Raw genomic sequence first — 23,304 nt, 5'->3', positions numbered from 1 at the left:
CCTTAAATCGTCTCCAAGAGTAGAGTTCAGAACCCCTTGAATTCAGTACAATATATCTAGTTTTCCCTCCAATGCTGATGAGGATTGTTTCTTCCATTGGCTTTAATATAAATTAGTTGGCTTGACTTTAGGGGCTGTATTAGTAGTCAGCACTCTCCAGAAAAGCAGAAACAATAGGAAACACGCACACACACACACACACACACACGACACTCCAAAATATTCATGGAAAATAATTAAAAGATAAGTTTATTTTGGTGAAAAATTTTTTAAATTCGTGCATAAGGGTGATCTTCAAAAAATTTGTAAAATGCATAGTATGAAAAGCTATTCATTAATTTTTGCTTCAAAATGAACTTATCTACTAATTCTATACTTACATGAACTTTTTGAAGTATCATTGTGTATGTGTTTGTGTATGTGTGTCTGTGTCTGTGTGTATGTGGAGAGAAGGAAAGAGAGAGATTATAAGGACTTGTCAATTATAGAGGCAGGTAAGTCCCAAGACCTGCAGTCAGAAAACTAGGGACCTGGAAGATCCAAATGGTATAGAATCAGGAGAGCTGATGAAGGTTAAGTTCCACTGTGAGCACCAGTAGGCTAAAGACTCAGCAAGAGCTCATGGTTTTGTTTAAGTTTGAAGGTAGGACAATAAATGTCCCAACTCAAGGTAGGGTGAGTTTCCTCTTGCTCAAAGGAGAGTTTTTTTGGTTGTTGTTCTATTGAGGCCTTTAGCCAATCAAATGAGGCTCACCCACATTAGGGTGGCTATTTGTCTACCAGTGCAAATATCATTCTGCTCCAATGCACTCTCACAGACACATCCAGAATCTTTGACCAAGTACCTGGGTACCCTGTGGCCCAGACAAGTTGACACACAAACTTAAACATCACAGGCGCTGCATATTGAATGAAAATAAGATATCTTTAAATGCTAGAATCACATTCTACACACAGATTATGAGAATATTTGAGCTATATTTGTGCTGTATTTTGAGTTCAATATGGATACATAGGCCTGACTAGTTTACTTATTGAGTACAATGGTGTGGAGATTTACCCTCATCATTTCAATTTTTCTTTTTCTCATCTTTTCATCCCCCCCCCCCCACCATCCTCTTACCACTCTTAATCTTTCTTTCTCCTTCTCTCTGTTCCTGTTTCTTTCTCTGTTCCAAGCCAAAGGGTTTACAGTTTAAGTTGAATGCATATATGAGGCAGCCATTGTGGCATAGTGAGTAAAGCCGCCAACTGCGGTGCCAGTATCACATATAGGCGCCAGTTTGAGTCCTGGCTGCTCCACTTCTGATCCAGCTCTCTGCTGTGGCCCAGGGAAAGCAGTGGAAGATGATCCAAGTCTTTGGGCCCCTGCACCCTCATGGGAGACCCAGAGGAAGCTCCTGGCTTCTGACTTTGGATTGGCCTGGCTCTGGTCGTTGCGGTCATTTGGGGAATGAGTTATTTGGGGAGTGAGAAGATTTTCTCTCTCTCTCTCTCTCTCTCTCTCTGTCTCTGCCTCTTTGTAACTCTGCCTTTCAAATAAATAAATAAATAAATCTTTACAAAAGTGTATTTAAAAAATGCATATATGATGCATCCTCATCATGTATGCCCTTTTCTTGCTGTTGCGAGAGGATACTGATAGGATGGTTTCTATGGGACTGTGGAGATTATGTTTTGGTTAGTGCCCCAAATCTGATTTCACTGGTTTGTAAATACCCCACGTTCCATAGAATATTTGCTAGACACATCCAAGTAAGACTTACCGAAGTGTAGTTAAATTAGTCCTACAAGCATCATCATTGCTACCTGCCTTAGAAAGAGAAGACAAGAAATTCCTCAATTCATTGAACTAGGTGCATTCATTTAAGGGTGGAATTTTTAGCAGGAGAAGATATGCCTTCCCTTCCTCAGCTTGGGGAAAAGGTTCTAAGACAACAACTTAGAGCACGTGGAGCTGTCTGCATCAGCTAGGGAGGCTTGTTCTTGATTCCCAGGCTAGATACTTGTTAAGGTACAAAAAAGCATCAACTCTCCTTGCGTTGACACCGAAGTGGAACATTTTGAGACAGTTTTGGTGAAACTTGATATGTATCTCTTATGCAGGGGCGGGGGGGGGGGAGTAGGAGTGAACATAGACACTTGGTTTTGCTTTCACCGGGAAAGTTGCAAAGGCTGTTTCCATTACCTGTAATGTCAGGGCAGGAAAAGAGAGCAGCAATAGGACAGCCTGCACGTTCACAAACTGGCTTGGTCAGTCTCCCTAAAGGACTATATGCCATAGGAAGTAAGCAGGCTTGAGCCATCTGGCTCCTAGGTGATAGTCTTCTAAAGAAATAGGACCTGGGATTTACTTTCAGGTTAAAGAAAAGAGGAGAGTGGATGGTGGGCATTGTGGCATAGTAGGCAAAGCCACTGCCTACAATGCTATCATCCCATATGGGTGCCAGTTCATGTCCCAGCTGCTCCACATCCAATCCAACTCCCCATTAACGTCCTGGAAAATGCAGTGAAAGATGGCCCAAATACTTGGGCCCTTGCCCCCAACATGGGAGATCCAGACAAATCTCTTAGCTCCTGGCTTTGGCGTGGCCCAGCCCTGGCTGTCACAACCATCAGTGGAGTGAAACAATGTGTGGAAGATCTCTCTCTCTCTCTCTCTCTCTGTGTCTCTCTCTGTCTCTCTCTAACTCTGACTTTCCAAATAAATAAGTGCGTTTAAAAGAAAAGAAAGAGACAGTTCAGCAAACTTTAACCAGAAAGCACTTTGTCTATATTTTAATAACTTGTAGTGCTGAAGTCCCTTTAGGCAAATTTCTGAAGAGCCTATAAATACGCTCCCCAAATAAGCTAGCATTTGGTCACCATTCACACACAGCATTTGCCACTAAGAGAAAACAAAAATTTCTACTACTAAACAAACAGTTTTCCCTCCTTTCTTTAAAGCACCTCTCCCACTTTGAAACTGAGTTACAATGGAAAAGAATAGATGAAAAGCAAAGCACACATGCCACAAATCCTCTAAACTTCTAGTTATTAATCTAATGGTGGAGCTTGAACTTGGAGAGAGGAATGAGTGTAGGTGAGGTGAGAAGCTTTGTATTGAGTATTAAATTGAAGTTTTCATTTGAACTAGGCTTCACTTCAAAATATCTGAAAATGAAACAAGAAACACTTTCTTTGGTATAAGTATGTGACCAAATCTCTGGAATCTTCACTTTCAATGATAGGGCAAGGAGGTCCATCAGAGCAAGAAAGGGAACTGTGCTCGGAGGAAATTAAAATCGAGTCTTTTTTGTGCCTTATCAACTTCAATCTATTCAATAAACCATTCACTTTTGTGGAAGTAAGAGTATGCTGAGGAAGGGGAGAGGTTTGGAAGAGGAACTGAATATATCCTGTCAGTCTGATTTACTAGGAGGACAACATTCAGAGTCAGAATCCATGGCAGCCAGCCTGGAGAGTAAGATTCATCATTTAGACACAACCTTGAGGAAACTATTTTTCCATCTCTAGAAGACACAATTATCCAAACTTGAGCTAACTTTTGGGGAATGTTGTAGGGTCATGGTCTCTGAACCATACCTATGACACATGTTCTTAGAATTGCTGTGAACTTATGGAATGCCTGAGATGTCTAACCTTGGAGATAATTGGTGCTATTCAATTAAACAGTCTCAGAATCCAAGACAGAATTCTTGGGAGACGGGAGGAGAGAGAGAGAGAGAGCGAGCGAGTGAGCACACTGGAGAACAGTGGTTAGTTGGTTGGAGTGCAGGATCACTTTCAGCCTCCAAAGTAGCCTAGTTGAGATTCTCAGTGCATGTGGATTATTGATAAAACTCCAAATACAAGGAGGAAACAGTGATTTTTCTGGTACTGAAGTGAGAGCCAAAGCAACTGGACTCAGTAAGTAAGGGTGTGAGGGGAATGCTGTGGTTTTGTATCTATAAGAAAAGTTCAACAAGTTCATGGAGAATGAAGAGGTATATTTATTTTGGTGTAAAAAAATTGACATCTCTGCATAGTTTTTGCATAATACACAGTTTCCATGAACTTTTTAAAGTACCTTCACATACACGTTACACAAGACAGGGAAATAATTTCCAGATTAAGGTAAATAGGATAGTAAGAATGCTTATATATTTGGGTCTTGCTGAAGCACCAGGTGTGGACAACATTGGCAAAGCTGTTATCGCAGCTGCACCAGCAACTATCAGCTGAGCAGGCCTTAAGAGGAATGAGAATGAATTTCTATAGAGTTTCTGCCAGTGAGATGCATTTTAGAGAAGGCATATTGGTTTTAATTCCTGTTAAACATTGTAAGCACATAGCTAACACACAATTAGACATCTAATAGAAGCCTTATATTGGGAGAAGAGAGGGTAAGAAAGGCAATTCTAAGTGGATAAAAGTAACAATTTTAAAATCTAAATAAATAAAAGAAGACATTCATCTCAGCTCAGAAACTACACCATACATTGGCTGTAGATCTAATTTAAAACAACAACAACAACAACAACAATGAATAAACCCTCAAAATTCAAGATCTCTGTTACTTCTTGTACGGATAAGGACTACATAAGAATAAATCAAAGCTCCTTAGCTCTTCAAATGTATTAAACACCAAGTATTAAAATAGACATGAGAATTATTGTTTCATTTAAGTAATATTTATGGAAATCAAGGAAACCTGGCTGCTGAAGGCAAATACTTCTTTGCACACCTGGGCAGCAGAATTGGGCTAATGGAAGACCCCTGGCAGTCTCACCCTCTCGTGCTATGACTGCCTCTTCCACAGGAGAGAAGTGCTTTAAGTCAGTAAGTGTGTTCTTGTGAGCCTGGATCTGGAAGGCCAAATCCCTTTCTCCTGGAAGATGATGCAGTAGATAGTGTAAGCCTAGGTCTCACCAGTGTCTTTTTAAGAGATGAGGCTAGATTCCCTATGTGTTGTCACTGTGTCTTCAGTGACTGTCCCTGTGAGACTGAGGCACCCCATTAACTGGTCTAATATAGCAGGATCTGGGAAACTGTGGTCACCATGAGAACTGGAAATACCCCCCCCACACACACACACACTGTCTTCTACTCAAACCCGTAATACTGAAAACAATAAAATTCTTGGGAAAATCTTGGACATTGACAGGATGTAGAAGGAGATTTTAAGCCAATTTTATCCAGTTCTTTAATGAGAACCCTCTTTGGTCTCTGTGGTGTATATATTATTTTCTGCAAAATCATACCTTCAAGTGGAATATTTTAAGATGGTTTTCATCACTTTAATGGGAAAGGATTTAGAGTGACTGTTTAAATCTCTTTCGTGGGAATGAGAACTAATTTGCTCCCCTTTTGGTAATCAGAGTAAAATGATCTGATTTCATGCTGGCATTTGATGACACTTTGCACACTCCTGAGACCAGGCTGTCATTGATTTCCACCTGTAAAAAGAGCATGAAGCACAGAAATTGTATGCCTGTTTTCCACGTGTAAGTATACCATTAATAAATGTTTTGAAGTTATTACATGACAAACAGTATATAACCCACAAAGGCATATGCCTTCAATTAAGCATTGTATGGAAGATTTTGGTTCATTGCTTATGATTATCCCAGATATCATCAATGGATAGATAGAGATAGAAATTCTGTGGCATTTGTCTTCAGTCTATTGGATTGGCCAAGAAAACATGTGTAGGACTGTTTATTCCTTAGTAGGAACCTATCATTCAAGTAGTCCGCCTGGAGGTGAACGGTAATCCTTAGACACATTTACCTTTGGCAGGAAACCAGCAAGCTTCCATTCATGCTTTCATCCTCTTTCAGATCCTTCTTTATCTGCCTTCCTACACCTCATCCAAGGAATCACTATATTTGTCTTTCCAAGTGCCAGCTGATATTTTCAGCTTCCTGTCTCTTTGCCCAAGGGAAAAATGCTGATTTCCTCTTTGCTGTTTGGCAAATGTCAAAAGAAAAAGACTGGCTACACTATGTATTCCTTTCAGCAGCATGAATGAACATCCTGTATTTTTTCCCCAATCAAGGAGAAGATTTAACTAGCTAAAACTTAATTAGCCTAAGCTGAGAGATTTTTCCTATTATTACGCTATTGCTTCTCCTTCATTTGGTCCATTTTCTCTTTCAGGAATTCCAGTACTACATATTTAAGAATTCCATGACCTTCATATCTTCGTTTATCATGTTATTCCTAACTGTTTTTTTCTCCGTTTTAAGAGACTTTTCAGACTTATTCTACTTTATAGATTCGGTTTTGATACAGGGGTGGTTATTTAACATCCTTGTCCTTTAACTTTCTCTGAGTGTTCTATCGCAGGCAATTCCTCACAGCCACCTTTCCTCAAAGATGCCGTTCTGTTAGCAGGCTCCTCGACATTTCAGTTCTCTCTCCCTCTCTTCCTTCCTCTCTCCTTATTTTAAATCTCAGTCCTTTTCCTTTTCCCCCTGGAAAAGTTGATGTATTTGATTTCATTCCTTCTTCTAATCACATGTGCAGGCCCTCACCTTTGCATCCCCCGGTGCTTATAAGGTGTTCACCTAATCAGATTCACTCCCTGTCCACACAGCATGCATTTGTGGAGCTCCAAAAATATGGAGATAAAGATATACAAAGAATGATAATTATCTCAGGGCTGAGGGATTGGAGATGATTTTATTATTCATTTCGTTACTGATAATATGCATTTTCTATTTTATCAAACAAATGTATATTACTCAATAATCCTTAAAAGTAAGCAAACAGCTCTAGTAAAACTCTCAATCTCTATGGTGTATGTAATTGAAGATAGACTATGACTGGTGTCAAGTTTTTAGATTCTTTTTTTTTTCTTTTTGACAGGCAGAATTAGACAGTGAGAGACAGAGAGAAAGTTCTACCTTCCATTGGTTTACCGCCCAAATGGCTGCTACAGCTGGCACGCTGCGCCAATCCAAAGCCAGGAGCCAGGTGCTTCTTCCTGGTCTCCCATGGGGTGCAGGGACCAAGGACTTGGGCCATCCTCCACTGCCCTCCTGGGCCACAGCAGAGAACTGGACTGGAAGAAGAGCAACTGGGACAGAACAGGCGCCCCAACCGGGACTAGAACCCGGGGTGCCGGCACCGCAGGTGGAGGATTAGCCTAGTAAGCCACGGTGCCAGCCAAATTTTTAGATTCTTAAAGCTTCCTGGCATGAACCTTATTTGTAAGTTGAAGTCCCTGAAAAAAGGACTATATTTAAACTATATTCTAAAACTACATTTTACAGGGGGCATACTATATATTTATAGTTAATTTTAGATGCCAGCATTGTTGTATAGCAGCTAAAGCTTGCAATGCTAGTATCCCATATGGGTGCCAGTTTGTATCCCAACTGCTCCATTTCTGATCCAGCTCCCTGCTAATGGCCTGGAAAAGCAGCAGGAAATGGCCCAAGCACTTGGGCCCCTGACATCCATGTGGGACACCCAGATGAAACTCCTGGCCCCTGGATTCGGACTGGCCCAGCCTGGGCCCTTGTGGCCATCTAGGGAGTGAAGCAGTGGATGGAAAATTCTCTCTCTCTCTCTTTCTCTCTCTCTCTCTCTCTCCTTCTCTCTGTAACCCTGACTCTAAATAAATAAATAAATAAATAAATCACATTAGAAATTAATTTTAACAAAATAAACTCAATTTAAAATACACACAATGACAGGAACTGTTGTGTGGCACAGCAGGTTAAGCCTCTGCCTGCAATGACAAATATCCCACATTGGAGCACTGTTTTGAGTCCCAGCTGCTCTGATTCCAATCCAGCTACCTGCCAATAAGCCTGGGAAAGAAGAAAAAGATGGTCTAAGAATTGGGCCGTTGGCCAGCGCTGTGGCTCACTTGGCTAATCCTCCACCTGCGGCGCTGGCACACCGGGTTCTACTCCAGGTCGGGGCGCCGGATTCTGTCCCGGTTGCCCCTCTTCCAGGCCAGCTCTCTGCTGTGGCCCGGGAAGGCAGTGGAGGATGGCCCAAGTGCTTGGGCCCTGCACCCACAAGGGAGACCGGGAGGAAGCACCTGGCTCCTGGCTTCGGATCAGCGCAGTGCGCCAGCTGTAGTGGCCATTTGGGGGGTGAACCAATGGAACGAAGACCTTTCTCTCTGTCTCTCTCTCTCTCACTGTCTAACTCTGCGTGTCCAAAAAAAAAAAAAAAAAAAAAGAATTGGGCCCTTGTCACCCATGTGGAAAACCGAGATGGAGCTCCTGGCTCGTGGCTTCGACCTGGCCCAGCCCTGGACATTGCAGCCATTTGTGGAGTGAACCAGTGGATGGAAGACCTTTCTCCCTCTGTCTCTCACTCTGTCTAGATCACTCTGCCTTTTAAATAAATAAAGTAAATCTTCAACACAAAGAATTAGAATAGATAGATATAAACCCTAGGGAAAAGGTAGACTAAAATATTGAAGTGGTTTAGTTTTGAGGAAGAACAGCGTATATTTCTGTTTGCCTTTGAATGTTTATAATCAGATATACATATTACTATTATTTTAACAGTTGAGAAGAAATATACACAAGTAATGCAGCAAAGAGCATCTCCCGTGCCTTGTAAGTTTATTTTCTACTCTTCATGACGATTTTGAGAAAAAATGTATTTGACTGTTCTATACCTTAATGCCTTAGCACAACTCAATTAATCATGGTATAAGCAAAAAAGATTCTTCTACTAACTAGTTACATCACCTCAGGCAAGTTATTTCATCTAATACATATTGGATCTCGAAAACAAAGGACTTGCACTATGTTGTGATGTGTAATTCCAAGATGGAACACTTTTGTTAGTCCATTGAACATTAATTGCAATATCCAGAGTAAAAGATTAAGACTATGCTTTAGTGGGTAGAGGTAAAAAGATCTGGTTTTATAGTAGGAAATAAGGCTTTATAACACTGAGATTTTTTTAAGATTCACTACTGCTTTGAAACCCCTGAAAATAGGTATCACAGGGCCAGCGTTGTGGTATAGCAGGTTAAGCCCTGCCTACAACACCAGCATCCCATATGGGCACTTGACTTCTGATACAGCTCCCTGCTAATGTGCCTGGGAAAGCAGCAGAAGATGGCCCAAGTGCTTGGGCCCCGGCCACACACATGGAAGACCTGAATGAAGCTCCCAGCTTCTGACTTCAGCTTGGCCCAGCCCTGGCCATTATGGCCATCTGGGGAATACACCAGCAGATGGAAGATATTCTCTCTCTTTCTGCCTTTCAAATTAATAAAATAAATATTTTAAAATAAATAAAAATAGAGTATCACTATCCTGTTCTTCATCAAATATTTTGTAATCACTTTGTAATTTCTTTCCTGTGCCAAAAAGATAGCCTTTTTGGGGCCAGTGCTGTGGTGTAGAGCCTATGCCTCTGCCTGCTGTGTCTGCATCCTGTATGGGCGCTGGTTCCTGTCCCAACTGCTCCTCTTCTGATACAGCTCTCTGCTATGGCGGGGGAAAGAAGTAGAAGATGGTCCAAGTGCTTGTGTTTCTGCACCCACATGGCTGACCCGTAAGAAGCTCCTGACACCCGGCTTCAGATTGATCCAGCTCCATCAGTTGTGGTCATTTGGGGAGTGAACCAGTGGACGGAAGACCTCTCTCTCTGTGTCTCCCTCTCAAATAAATAAATAATTAAAATCCTTAAAACAAAAATATCGGGGCCAGTGCTGTGGCACAGCAGGTTAAAGCCCTGGCTTAAAGCGCTGGCATCCCATATGGGCGTCAGTTCTAGTCCTGGCTGCTCCTCTTCCCTTCCAGCTCTCTGCTGTGGCCTGGGAAAGCAGTAGAAGATGGCCCAAGTCCTCGGGCCCCTGCACCCGCGTGGGAGACCTGGAAGAAGCTCTTGGCTCCTGGCTACAAATTGGCGCAGCTCTGGCCATTGCAGCCATTTGGGGAGCAAACCAGCGGATGGAAGACCTCTCTCTCTCTCTCTCTCTTTCTCTCTGTAACTCTGTCTTTAATAAATAAAAATAAAGATTTTATAAACTATCTCATTTGGTAGAATATGTAAGTAGTTTATTTCCAACCAGCTGTACTAGGCTGCACCTGCCATATCAGAGAGAAGGATACAAGAAGCAAGATGTAGAAGGCCTTAGGTTCTGGATATCCCCTAATAGTGACAGGGTTTCATCTCAACGCTATCAGCAGGAGACTTCAGGCACTTTGCAAAGCCACACCTCTTCCTTCAGTTTCAATTTGAAAATTACCACATTGCCTTACTCCTCAAAAGAATGGTCCTAGTAGCATGAAAGGGTGCCAGTAATCCAAATATGTGCCTTTGACACTAAAATATCTTCCCTCTCTTGTGCCTAACTATATGCTAATGTTTAGATGGGTCTGTCTCTTTTATGACCATAACACCAGACAGGCTGCTCAGCTTCAGTACAAATGTACAGAACTCTAATCTGTAATGAAAAATAAGACTATACATTCTATTCTCCTTGCATAAAATCAAAGAAAACTTCAAAAACAGTTAAGATGACCATTCTATAATAATCATCACTCACCATTCTGGACAAGTAAAATTCAAAAGGCTTGCCCCTGTGCAGGAGAGCTGAGCGAACCCTTACTAAACAGTATGAGAGACCTTTGTTGGGCCGAGTTGTGTTGCTTTCACTTTACTCTGAGTTCGTTAAGCCAGGTGCCTCTTCCATGATTCTCACTGTGAGATCTTCTGCTCATTTTTTAATGTCTGTGAAATTTATTGTTCCAAGTATGCTCAAAGTATCTAAATCATAATGCCCTCATTCTGTCATGTTTGTTTAAAATTCATATTGGTATGTAGGCTTATTTTATTGTTTAAAAAAAAAAAAAAACAAATAACCTCTCCTTCTGCTGTGCCTAATCTAAACAATCCTTAACTGTGTCAAATCAGGAATTAATTAGTTTTTTTATTTCTTATGTTAATTTCTCTGGCTTTCCCAGTTAGTTTCAATGGATATCTGCTTTATTAGCTTAATAATACTTGTATCCTTCTGTGTTAATTTCCATTAAAAATTCAAGGATTTCATATAAGGCTTAATAAATAGGAAATAATTAAATGACAAGCTGATAAATGGGACCTCTCCAGATACCTGGCTGCTGTAAGTCCATCAAGTTCATGATCAGTAGGAGCTCTGCCCTATGTGCCCTGGCCCCTCAGCAATGGATAGATCTAGTAGCAAGACAGTCATCTGTGCATGACCTCAGGGTCAGAGCAGAATGCAGGCAAATTGACTATTTCTTTAAAGGCAAAACTTCAAGGGGCTGACCTACTGAATCGGGGACAATGACTAATGTGTTCTGCAGACAGAAACAAAGCAGATGAACAATTCTTCTCAAAGGTTAGATGCCATCCATTGAGCTCCATTAAGCAATCAAATACCAGATGATTCAGAGTCACACTGTTTCTTATGTTGCAAAAACTTCCACTCCACCCACTCCATCCATTAACGCCTGAACCCCTCAGCAAGGAAGTTCTCTATCCTGGAAGAATATGTAATTATAAGGTGGATGCTAATTGAGAGAAGTCCAACTTGAGTAGGGCTCTAATAGGCTCAATTAATAATTACCCGCCAGGGAAGAACACATTCTACAAAGAGAGCTCTGAAAGCGACAGTGAGTGCGTACTTGTGGCTGAGAGGTTCGGAGGATGTTCTTTAACATTCACAACATCTTAAAGGGGCTGTGAAGTGCTCAGGAAAACAGATGTGAGGTCATGGGTCCTACATATCTCATGCTACAGTCAAGTGCTACCATGGCCTGTTTCTTGTTTTTTACTTTTAACAAGCACTTGGGCCATCTTTTGCTGCTTTCTCAGGTGCCTTAGCAGAGAGCTGGACTGGAAGGGGAGTAGCCAGGACTCAAACTGGTGCCCATATGGGATGCCGGCATGGCAAGCACCAGCTTAAGCCAATATGCCACAAAACTGAGCCCTATTTAAACATTTCATTAAAATAGGTTATACATAACAAGAAATGCACATAAGTGTACAGATAAATGAGTGTTTTACCCTCTCATAATCAACACCCATTTTAAGAACAAAATATTATTAATGTCCCAAGAGTCCTCAGACCTTTTGGAAACTTTGGGAATGGCAAATGCATACATATTTACATACATGCATACATAAAAACAACTTCCTAATTGGCTGGTGTAAGAATTGTAAGCTTCCTATAACAAAAGGACCTGGCATCTGATGCCATTTTTAAATCCTCTTGTTATTTTCTCTTTCATCCATATTTATCATTGTTCCATCAAAGTCAATTTCCCAGTTTTCCCTTCTTCCTTACTCACCCCTTCCTTAGCCTTGTCCACACCCCAGCCTGCTCTAGCAAGTGGATGTCTTTAGAAGCATTGTTCAGTCCTGCTGATGACTTTAAGAAAGAGTAGATGTGAGCAGAATGTGTCAGCTAAAAGATCTTTAGACTCCCTCATCCATGTAAATGAGTGTATCACAATTACCCTAAAACACATTAGGTCAATGAAATATTAGAGACAAAAAGCACACAGATGGAATGTTCTTGCTAAAAAAGCAAATTTCAAATAGTTATTTTGTTCTTAAGATTAATTGCTAGTTGGATCTTTAAAACATTTAACGAACTAAATAATGCAGTTAGTGGTGATATAAATTCCACCATATTAAAGATAAATGTCTGAAAAGACAAATGTTTTCAATGAGGGTTTTTCTTGGTTTCTTTCCTCACTGGAGTCTCAGAGATCTTTGGAGTTCTCCATGATTTAATTGCAGTTCATCCTTAAATTTGAATCATTCCACATTCATGTAGATGTTGGTAGGAAAATGAATATAAATAGAATGACAACATTTCCCCACATTGTCAGTAGCTGCTGACTTTGGCTACAGTCAAATAGATTTGGCTATATTCATTGAGCTCTAAGTGATCAAAACACTAGCTGCTCAGTTGAAAGGGCTACTGCCAGGGCCAGAACTGTGTCACAATGGGTTAAAGCCACAACCTGCATCACTGGCACCCCATACAGACACTGATTCAAGGCCTGGTGGCTCCACTTCCAATCCAGCTGCCGGAAAGCAGCAGAGGATGGCCTAATTGTTTATATCGCTGCCCCCACGTGGGAGACTTGGAAGAAGCTCCTGGCTCCTGATTTTGGTATGGCCCAGCCCCAGCCTTTGTGGCCATTTGGGGACTGAACCAGCAGGTGGTTCACTTTCTGTCTCTCTTTCTCTCTCTCTGTAACTCTGCCTTTCAAATAAAGAAAATAAATACTGAAAAGAAAAATAAAAAAAGAAGGGGCTGCTGCCAGTCCTATAAAGAAGTCATGGTTTAATGTATCTTTCCCTCCCACTATCTCTCTCTCTCTCCCCCTCCCTCCCTTTCCCTCTCTCTCTCCTCCCTCCCTCTCCCTCTCCCTCTCCCTCTCCCTCTCCCTCTTCCTGTCTCTCCCTCTCTCAACCACCAACCTCCTGCACACAGCTTCTTTCCACTTAAGCTGGGCAATCTTATGCAAATGCATTTCCCTCTCTTGCCCTCACTTTACCTCTAAATAAAAAGTTACACTAAATGGAATCTAAAACTTTTTCTGGCCCTAAATATCTTTTCTGTAGAGTCTATGAATAACCATGACACTAATATCTACATTGCTACTACCCCTTTAAAATGACCTATACTTCAGGAAAGAGAGTTTGATGAATGTCATAAAAATCACTTCCTGGAAATATGATGAGCCATATTCATAATGAATATGATTCCATGTGCGTAGCTTTTAAAGGAGCAATTTACTTGCCTGGTTGCTAAATTGAAGATTATAGTGGTGATGAGGAAATCAATGGCTAACATTTATGGCCATTTACAAAATCCACTTCACATTGATAAGTTCTGAAGCATAGCCTAGAGAATTCCATTAATGGGTTAGATTTCTATTGTACAGATGAAAATCTTAAAGGTAAATTATAAGCAAATTGGGATATAGAACTATAACTAATGCATTTAAATTTAACTTTGTTATATGTCAGTATATACTGATAGTATACTGAACACACCATAAAGCTAGCTACAAGTGTTTCACTTACTTTTAAGGCGTGACACAGAAACTATGTTTCTGAGAAAAACGGCTTATTTAAATGATTGATAATGATGCATCCATAAAATAAAGCACAATAAATGTGAGAGAGTTTTCATTATTATCCCAAAAAACATATTTTCATTTTTTTTTTGGGGGGGGGGGGACAGGCAGAGTGGACAGTGAGAGAGAGAGACAGAGAGAAAGGTCTTCCTTTTGCCGTTGGTTCACCCTCCAATGCCTGCTGTGGCCGGCGCACCGCACTGATCCAAAGCCAGGAGCCAGGTGCTTCTCCTGGTCTCCCATAGGGTGCAGGGCCCAAGCACTTGGGCCATCCTCTACTGCACTCCCTGGCCACAGCAGAGAGCTGGCCTGGAAGAGGGGCAACCGGGACAGAATCTGGCGCCCCGACCAGGACTAGAACCCGGTGTGCCGGCGCCGCAAGGTGGAGGATCAGCCTATTGAGCCGCGGCGCCGGCCCAAAAACATATTTTCAAAAGTAGAAAAGGGCCACCACACAGCAGAGAATTTCAAAAAGACAGTTCAGGTATGAAGCTAACCCTAGATTTCCCAGGTAGAACAATGTGAGAATTACCAAAGTCCTGAATCCACTTTGGCCTGGCAGGCAGGGGAAAGAGAACTACATTTTGAAACAAGAAACCTGGCCTTGAGTTCTTCTGATGCAATCTTGAGTAAGTTTCTATTCCACTTTGACTCAATTATACAACTATACAGTGAAATTTTCTTAATTAAAATCTAGGGATTAAAATTTTTTTGAATTTTTATTAATATAAGAGTAGATTTTATGAATTTCATAGGTACAGTTCCAAGAAGACAATCTCACTTCTGTCACTCCCCCTGCTCTTCCTGAATCTCCCTTACTCGTCTCATCTGTTTTTTGCAAAGACAGAACTTTAATTTAATCTATCCTGCAGGCTTAATTTGACACTAATCATAATAGTCAACAAATAAAAATAGGAACATCACAGTTACACAGAAGTATACACAAGGGCTAACAACAATTATATCCCAAAATGAATATTTCATTTCTATACATTTTTTGTTATTCCTTATTAACTGCCACATATCAGAGAAAAGATATGATATTTGTATTTTTGAAGCTGCCTAACTTGACTAAGCTTAATGGTTTCCAGATGCATCTATTTGGTTTCAAAAGATAGTATTTCATTCTTTTTATGGCTGAGTAATATTCCATTGTGTATATATTATACATTTTCTTTATCCAGTCATCAGTTGATGGACATCTGGGTTGATTCCATATCTCAGCAATTGTGAATTGAGCTGCAATAAACTAGGGGGTACAAATAGCACTTTTTATATGCTGATTTCATTTTGTCTGGGTAAATTACCAAGAGTGGGATAGCTGGGTAATGTGGTATATCTATTTTAAGATCTCTGAGGAATTGCCATAATGGTTGCATTACTATACCACCAACAGCGGACCAGGTGTCTTTTTCCCCACATCCTCACCAACATTTATTTATTTATTTATTTGGATGATAACCACTCTAACTGCAGTGAGATGATAACTCATTGTGATTTTTATTAGCATTTCCCTGATAGCTAGTGATTCTGAGCTTTTTTTCAAGTGTCTATTGGCCATTTGAATTTCATCCTTCGAAAAACGCCTGCTCATGTTCCTTTGCCCATTTCTTAACTGGATTGTTTATTTTGTTGTTGTTGAGTTTCTTGGGCTCTTTTGTAGATCCTGGATGTTAATCCTCTATCAGTTGCATAGTTTGCAAGTATTTTCTTCCATTCTATAGGTTGCTTCTTCACTTTGTTAGTGTTTCTTTGTAGTACATAAGCTTCATAGCTTGATGTAATCACATTTCTCTATTTTTGTCTTTATTTCCTGTGCATCTGGGGTCTTTCAAGAAGTCTTTGGCTACGCCAATTCTTGAAGAATTTCCCCAGTGTTCTCCTCTAGTAATTTGATGATATCAGATCATAGATTTAAGTACTTGATCCATTTGAAGTTATGTTTTGTATAGGGTGTAAGGTAGGGGTCTTGTTTTATAATTGTGCTTATGTAGATCCACTTTTCCCAGCACCATTTTTTGAAGAGACTATCCTTTCTCCAGAGATTGATTTCAGTTCAATTATCAAAGATTAGTTAGTTGTAGATGTGTGGATTAATTTCCAGGGTTTCTATTCTGTTCCATTTGTCTGCGTGTCTAGTTTTGTGCAAGTTCCAGGTGGTTTTGATTATAACTGCCATGTAGTATGTCCTGAAGTCTGTAATTGTGATGCGTCCAACTTTGTTTTTGCTGTTTAATATTGATTTAGCTATTTGGGGCCTCTTGTGTTTTCATAAGAATTTTAGCACTGCTTTATTCTATACTGAGAAGAATGTCATTGGTATTTCAATTGGGATTGCATTGAATCTGTAAATTGCTTTCAGCAATATGAACCTTTTGATGGTACTCTTCCAATGAATCAATGTGAAATATTTTTCCATTTTCTTGTGTCGTTGTCTATTTCTTAAATGTTTTGTAATTTTCATTGCAGAGATATTTCACATCCTTGGTTAAATTTACTGCAAGGTATTTAAGGTTTTTTGTAGGTATTTTGAATGGAGCTGATCTTCCAAGTTTTTCTCAGACATGGAATTGCTTGTGTATACAAAGGCTGGTGATTTTTCTGTATTGATTAATTGTATATCCTGTACTTTACCAAACTCTCTTATGAGTTCCAATAGTAATCTCTTAGTGGAGTCTTTTGGTTCCCATATATAGAATCATGTCATCTTCAAATAGGGATAATTTGACTTCCTCCTTTCTAATTTGCATCCTTTTTATTTCTTTTTCTTGCCTAATGGCTTGGGCTAAAAATTCCAGAACTAAATAGAAATGGTGTAAGTGGGCATCTTTATCTAGTTCCAGACCAGAGTGGAAATTATTCCAATGTTTCCCCATTCAATGTGATGCTGCATATGGTTTGTCATATTTCCTTATTTTGTTGAAAAATGTTCCTTCTGTATCATATTTGCTTAAAGTTTTTATCATGAAAAATTATTGTAGTTTATCAAATTCTTTCTTTGCATATATTAAGATAATCATATGATTGTTGTTCTTCAATTTGTTAATGTGCTGTATCACATTTATTGATTTGCATAATTTGCTTATGTTGAACCATCCCTGCACACCAGGGAACAAAATCCCACTGGGTGTAGGTGAATGATCTTTCTGGTGTGTTGTTGGATTCAATTAGCTAGTGTTTTGTTGAGGAGTTTTCATCTGTGTTCATCAGGAATATTCATCTATAGTTCTGTTTCTCTGTTGTAATATTTCTGGCTTTAGAATTAAGGTGATGCTGGGGGCCGGTTCTACTGCTTAGCAGGTAAAAGCCACTACCTGCAGTGCCAGCATCCCATATGGGTGCCAGTTTTAGTCCCAGCTGCTACACTTCCAATTCAGCTCTCTGCTATGGCCTGGGAAAGCTATGGAAGATGGCCCAAGTCCTTGGGCCCTTGCACCTGCATGGGAAACCTGAAGGAAGCTCCTGGCTCTGGCTTTGGATCAAGACAGCTCTGGCCTTTGCAGCCATCTGGGGAGTGAAGCAGTAGATGGAAGACCTTTCTCTCTCTTTCTCTCTCTCTCTCTCTCTCTCTCTCTCTCTGCCTCTGTCTCTCTGTAAATCTACCTTTCAAATAGAATAAGTCAATTATATAAAAAAGAATTAAGGTGATGCTAGCCTCATAGAAGGAGTTTGGGAGGATACACTCCCTTTCATTTGTTTGAATAGTTTGGGAAGAATTGCAATTAATTATTTAAAAGTCCAGTAGAATTCATTATTGAAGCTATCTGGTCCTGGGCTTTTCTTTCTTTGGAAGGTCTTTATTACTGATTCAATTTTCATCTTGGTTATTGGTCCCTTCAGGTTTGCTGTATCTTCATGACACAATTTTGATAGATTGTGTCCAGGAATCTATCCATTTCTTCTAGATTTTCCAATTTGTTGGCATATAGTTGTTCATTATAATTCCTGGTTATTCTTTTTTGTTTCTATGATATTTATGTTTACATCCCTTACTTCACCTCTGATTTTATTGATGTGGGTCTTCTCATTCTTTTTCTGGTTAGTTAGGCCAATGGTGTACCAATTTTGTTTATTGTTTCAAAAAACTAGCTCTTCATTTCACTGATCTTTTGAACCTTTTTTTATTTCAAATTTGTTTATTTCTTTTCTAGTTTTAATTATTTCTTTCTTCATAATTCGGGGTCTTGTTTGTTCTTGTTTTTCTAAGACCTTGAGATGCATTGATAGATCATTTATTTGATTCTTTTCTAATATCTTTTTGCAGACACTAATTGCTATAAACATTTAACACTGTTAGCACTGCTTTTGCTATATACCACAAGTTTTTTTATTTGTTTGTTTGTTTGTTTTAATATTTTGTATTGTCATCTTCATTTGTCCCCAGGAATTTTTTTTTTTGACAGGCAGAGTGGACAGTAAGAGAGAGAGACAGAGAGAAAGGTCTTCCTTTGCTGTTGGTTCACCCTCCAATGGCCGCCACGGCTGGCACGCTGCAGCCGGCGCACCGCGCTAATCCAAAGGCAGGAGCCAGGTGCTTCTCCTGGTCTCCCATGCGGGTGCAGGGCCCAAGCACTTGGGCCATCCTCCACTGCACTCCCTGGCCACAGCAGAGAGCTGGCCTGGAAGAGGGGCAACCGGGACAGAATCTGGCGCCCCGACCAGGACTAGAACCCGGTGTGCCGTCGTCGCAGGCAGAGGATTAGCCTATTGAGCTGTGGTGCCGGCCTCCAGGAATTTTTTTATTCCTTCTATGATCCACTGTTGATTCAGGTGAGCTATGTTCAGTCTCCATGTGTTTTCATATCTTCTATAGTTTTTTAAGTTGTTAAATTCTAGGTTCATTCTTATGGGGTCAGAAAAGGTACATGGTTATGATTTCAATTTTTTTTGAATTTGCTTCAGACTTGCTTTATGTCCTAGCATATGGTCTATCCTAGAGAAAGTTCCATGCTGTGATGAAAAGGGTGGGTGTTCTGCAATGTGGGATGAAATGTTCTGTAGATATCAATCAGGTTCATTTGGTCCATAGTGTAGATTAGCTATGGTATTTCTTTATTGATTGTTGTTGATTATCAATTTGATGTGTCTGTTGATGAAAGTGGGGTGTTGAAATCTCCCATTATCAATGTATTAAAGTCTATATCTACATTTAGATCCATTAACATTTGTTCTAAATAACCAGGTGCCCTGGCATTGAGTGCATATACATCCATGATAGTCACATCTTCCTGGTGAATGGATCCCTTAACAATTACATAATGCTCTTTATGTCTCTTTACAGTTTTTGTGTTAAAAATCTATTTTGTCTGATATTAAGACAGCTACATCAGCTCTTTTTTGTTTGTTAGCATGGAATATCTTTTCCCATCCTTTCACTTTCAGTCGTGTATATCTTTATTGGTGAGATGTGCTTCTTGTAGGCAGCAAATAGATTCTTTTTTGTAACTGAAGGCCAGTCTGTATATTTTAATTGGAGAATTTAGGTCATTTACAATCAACATTATTATTGATAAGTATTGAGTTGATCCTACCATTTTCCCATAAATATCACTACCAGTTGCTTTGGATTTTATTTGTACTTTCACTAGGAAATTTCTTGCCTTCACATTCTTTCATAATGATGACAATCATTCTGTATTTCTGTGTATAGCACATCCTTAAGCATCTTTTGTAAGGCTGCTGAGGGGTGACAAATTTGTTTAATTTTTCTTTGTTATTGAAGGTCTTTATTTCACCTCCATTCATAAATAAGAGCTTTGCAGGGTACAGTATCTGGGTTGACAGGTTTTTTTCTCTAAAAAAAAGACTTAAGACTTGGACTATATCTTTCCATTCTCCTTCCATTCTCTCCTGGCATGTAGGGTTTCTGATGAGTCAGTTGTGAGTCTAATTGGAGATCCTCTGAAGGTAATCTGGCATTTCTCTCATATACATTTTAGAATCTTTTCTTGATATTTTACTGTTTAAAGTTTGACTATAGCATGTTTTGGTAAAGATCTTTTCTGGTCATGTCTATAAGGATACTGTACTCGGATGTCCCTTTGTTTCTCCAAGTAGGAAAGTTTTCTGTAATCATTTCACTATAAAGGCCTTCTAATCCATTCTCTCTTTCCACACCTTCTGGAACTCTTAAGACTGGTATGTTGGGTCATTTTATAGTATCCCATAAATCTCCAACACTTTTTTTTTATTTTTTTTTTCTAGTCTGACTATAAAATTTCCAGATATTTGTCTTCTAACTTGAATATTCTTTCTTCTGCCTCACCAAGTCTGTGGTTAAGGCTTCCCATTGCATTTTTTATTTGATCTATTGAATTCTCATTTCCAATATTTCATTTTGATTTCTCTTTAAAATCTCTATTCCATAGGAAAAATTTTATTCATATTGTATGGATTTTTTAATTTGTGGATTGCTTCTGGTTACCTCTAAGTAATCACATCATCATTTTTTATAATTCTTCTTCTGGCATCTCTTCAGTCTCTTCATCTTCACATTCTAGTATTGAAGTATTGTTGTCTTCCTTTGGGGGCATCATGTTGTCTTCCTTATTCTTGTTTCTGGAATTTCTGCATTTATTTTTAGGCATTTGTGGATATGCTTGTTGGTTTTATTTTTACCTCCTGTTATGGCTTCTATGTTTAGACTATGCCTCTGTGGCTTAGTGGAGTACCCACTCTTTTAGTAAATTCCCAGAAGTATGTGCTGGGTGTGGCCAAGAAGTTCTGTTCTTTGCTCTAGGGTTTGGGAGTATAAAAGGTGACACTCAAGTTGGGTGTGGCAAATCTCTCTTTTTTTTTTTTTAATAAGAGGGGATGTTTGATCAGCTCTGTTGTAGTCTCACGCTTACCTCCTCTTCTCCAAGGAGACGGATGCCTGGACTCTAGCCCTAGTTGGTATGATATTCACCTGTGCTGCCACAAGAACCACACAAAGGATCTGTACAGTCCTCAGTGTGAGCATGGGTCGTGCAGCAATGACCTTCTCCAGGGAATCAGGGAGTTCTGAGTATATGGACCCACTCACAGTGAAAGCCCAAAGATACTGCCACACCCTGTGCCCTGCCATGCAACCATAGTGTTTGCACAGTCCCAGCACACAAGGCTCCCACAGTCATGAGCACCCAGTTCCCTGTCAATTCTTCCAGCCAGACTCAGGCATCTCTTCTCTACTGGTTGCCGCACACGTGGACACAAGCTGGCACAGATGTTATATACTTCCAAAATGGCACCTGCTCTCTCTTGGTTAGTTACAGGATGCCTTGCTGGGTGGTCAAGGAGAGAGAAACATGCCCCCCTTTTTTCCTCTAGGTTGGCAGGTGTACTATCACATACAGGTCTCCAAGCCAGACTCACACCCACAGCTTTATTGCTGGTGGCTTGGGCCACTGCAGTCTAGACTCACCTCACTCTCCAAAGCTGTTGCTGAGCCTCTTGGCTGCTGGGGTCTTGAGTTGTGCACATCCGCACCCTCCACATAGATCCACAGTGTCCCTCTAATTTACGTGGAGTTTCCTCTGCTGTTTTCTCCCTAACTCTTCCCTGAGATTTAACTCTCCCCACTTATTTTAAACTATCTTCCTCTAGACTAGAGCAGTAAGCTCCCTACCTATTCCACAATCTTGGAATCCTCTCCATCTTTTTTTTTTGTCTATTTGAGATATTGCCAAGGATTTGTCTTCTTATCTGATATTCTTTCTTGTTGTTGAAGCTTTCCACTGTATTTTCTATTTGATATACTGAATTATTCTTTTCTAATATTTCAGTTTGATTTTTCTTCAGTATCTCAATCTCTCAGGAAAATTTTTCACCCATATCATGTATGGGTTTCTTTATCTCATGAATATGTTTCTCTGTGTTTCTGAGTATTCTTATGATCATTCTTTGGAATTAATTTTCAGGCATTTCATCAATCTCTTCATCTTCACATTCTAATATTAAAGCACTGTTGTGTTCCTTTGGGAGTGTCATATCATCTTGCTTGTTGTTGTTTCTTGTATTTCTGAATTTATTTTTAGGCATTTGTGAAAATACTTGCTGGTTTTCTCCTCTGTTGGCTTTTATTTTTGAACTACTCCTCTGTAGCTTAGTGGAGTGTCTACTCCTTCAGTGGATACCCAGACGCATGTACTGAGTGGGGCCAGAGGAGCTCTGGTTAGTGCTCAAAGGTGGGGTCAGAGTCCAGAGTGACATCAAAGTTGGGTATGTTAGATCTATTATCAGCAGAAGGGAGGGTGTAATCACATTTGCTCCTGTAATCACAACCTTACCTCCTCTCTTCCAAGGTGATCAATGCCTGGGTTTAGTTCACAATAGTTACAACCCCCACTCACACGGATGCGTGAGCCATACCAAGGATCTGTGCATTCCTCAGTGTGAGCACAGAACCCTCTGCAATGGGCCACCCCAGGCATTCATTTAGCTCTGAGCCTTTGAAGCCAGACACGAGATTGCCCAGAGACCCAGCTACACCCCACACCCTACAGTGCAGTGACATGATTCCCACAGTCATAATGCACAAGGCTCCCACAGTCACAAAGAGCAGAAGATCCACTCTCAGCTCGCTAGTCCCATCCATAGAAAGAGCAGAGGCATTCCCAGAGCCAATTGGTTGTAGGTGCTCTGCCTTGGTAGTTTGAGTCTCAGTGCCTGTGGCAGAGTGGGGGCATGGAAGCACCTCACAGTCCATATTTGTGCTCAGCCCCCTGCCAACTCTCCAGACTAGATCCAAAATCAGTGGGGAACACAGACTTAATCCCTCTGATAAAATCCCCTAGTCACATGCATGAGAGCTGCCACAGCCTCTACTGATGTTAAAATGGTGCTTTTTCCCTGCTGGTTGACAGGCACCCTTCTCAGGAGACGGGGAGAAAGAAAGGTGATTTTTTTTTCACCAGTTTAGGTGGGTACCCCACCCCTGCCACAGGGCTCCTGGCCAAACCCAAAGTCAGTGTGATCCCCAAGGTTCTCCCTCATGCAATACCACCAGTGATGCGGGCTGCTGCAGTCTGCTCTCACCTAGCTCTCAGCATCTGGTGTCTCCTCCAGCCCCAGGCTGTGGGAGTCACAGGAATTGTCCCTCTTGCTGCTTCCTGAGGCAATGATAGAGAGTACCCATCTACTAGCTCACTCCCCAAATGCTCGAAGTAGTCCCTGATGAGGCCCCACCACTCACCCTAAGCCTCTCAAGTGCGTGGCAGAAATCTAATCACTGAGT

The 23,304-nt window shown here is 40.5% G+C and overlaps 1 pseudogene; it reads right to left on the bottom strand.

Annotated features, from left to right (window-relative positions):
- Positions 1-21,156, bottom strand: part of LOC100351860 (pre-mRNA-splicing factor SPF27 pseudogene) — a 97,365-nt pseudogene extending 76,209 nt beyond the window's left edge.
- Between the last annotated feature and the right edge of the window lie 2,148 nt (positions 21,157-23,304).

This window comes from Oryctolagus cuniculus, chromosome X, assembly GCF_964237555.1.
Source record: "Oryctolagus cuniculus chromosome X, mOryCun1.1, whole genome shotgun sequence".
Lineage (NCBI taxonomy): Eukaryota > Metazoa > Chordata > Mammalia > Lagomorpha > Leporidae > Oryctolagus > Oryctolagus cuniculus.
Note: the sequence above shows the minus strand (reverse complement) of the source record. Positions and strands in the feature narration are given on the sequence as shown.